This window comes from Frankliniella occidentalis, unplaced genomic scaffold (assembly GCF_000697945.3).
Source record: "Frankliniella occidentalis isolate FOCC.00 unplaced genomic scaffold, Focc_3.1 Scaffold74, whole genome shotgun sequence".
NCBI classification, from domain to species: Eukaryota; Metazoa; Arthropoda; class Insecta; order Thysanoptera; family Thripidae; genus Frankliniella; species Frankliniella occidentalis.
In genome coordinates, this window is record NW_026267204.1 from 823584 (window position 1) to 824673 (window position 1090).

Genomic DNA, 1090 nt, shown 5'->3' on the forward strand with positions numbered 1-1090 from the left:
AGCTGGGCGGCTGGCCGCCGTAGTCCAGGCTGCCCATGTAGGCCGGCACGGGCGGCGCGGCCGGCGACACCTGCCATACACCACGACGACTATCAAGGTCGGGCGCGCACCCGCAGCGGCACAGGGGTCACGTAGGGGTCACTCGCGACCCCAACAAACAGCCCTCCGCGCCATAAAACGCCGTGAGGGTAGACATATTTGCGGTGCAATGCGCAAAGTAAGTACATGGGAACGCGTGTTTGACATATGACCCTGGCGATATACACACAGAAAAACGTTTAGTCCACGGGACCAAAACCAATAAAAAATTTGATTATTCGAGGTATTGAGGTGTCCGAGGTTTTTTGCACGGAGAAATCCGCAACAGTCGATTTTTGATCGATTACGGCAATTTCTCACTGGACGCGACGAGGCGAGGCACGCGTACCCGCTGCGGGTATTGGTCGTCCTCTGGGTCCATCCCCCACATCCCCGACATGATGCTCATCTTGATCCAGTCATAGCCAGGCATTTCGCCGCCATGGACGCCGGCAACCTGGACACGCAGGCGGGGAAGAACAACACGACACGTCACAGAGCCTTCTATCCTCGGGCTTTAACGAACGGCGGGGCGCGTCCCCCAGTGAGAAATGATTTGACGGGACGATGTCGAAACGGTGTCGATATCGGTCGGATATCGTTTCGACATGCGTGCTTCTCACTGAGTGCAGCAGCTGCTCACCGCGGCCGCCAGGGCGACGAACAGGACCGCGGCGACGAGGGTGCTTGGGTGGAGGCGGAGCATGTTGGCGAGACAGTGGCGAGGCGCGGGCCCGCCACGTACAGCGGTCCGGCACGAGGCGGCGACGGGCGTGACGCCTAGTCACGATATCCGAGCTTCACGATCGTAGAACCACCTTATTGCCTTCGGCCCGGCCCTCGGTGACAATCGAGGAGTTGTAAAAAGGTTACCCCAGCGGGCTCTCCGGGAGCGGGGAGAGGGCGAGGGAAAGAAGGGGGGCCGGACGGGCGGGCGCGGACGATGTGATTGGTCGAGGCGTTCTTCAGTTTCATCGTGGTGTCGTCTTACCACCACCGCTGCCCCCCCCCC

At 60.7% G+C, this 1090-nt stretch overlaps 1 protein-coding gene across 1 annotated transcript in view; it reads right to left on the reverse strand.

The window, feature by feature from the left end:
• LOC113210130 (uncharacterized) overlaps positions 1-1090 on the reverse strand; it is a 10527-nt gene that overhangs the window by 9027 nt on the left and 410 nt on the right. The window lies entirely within an intron of this gene.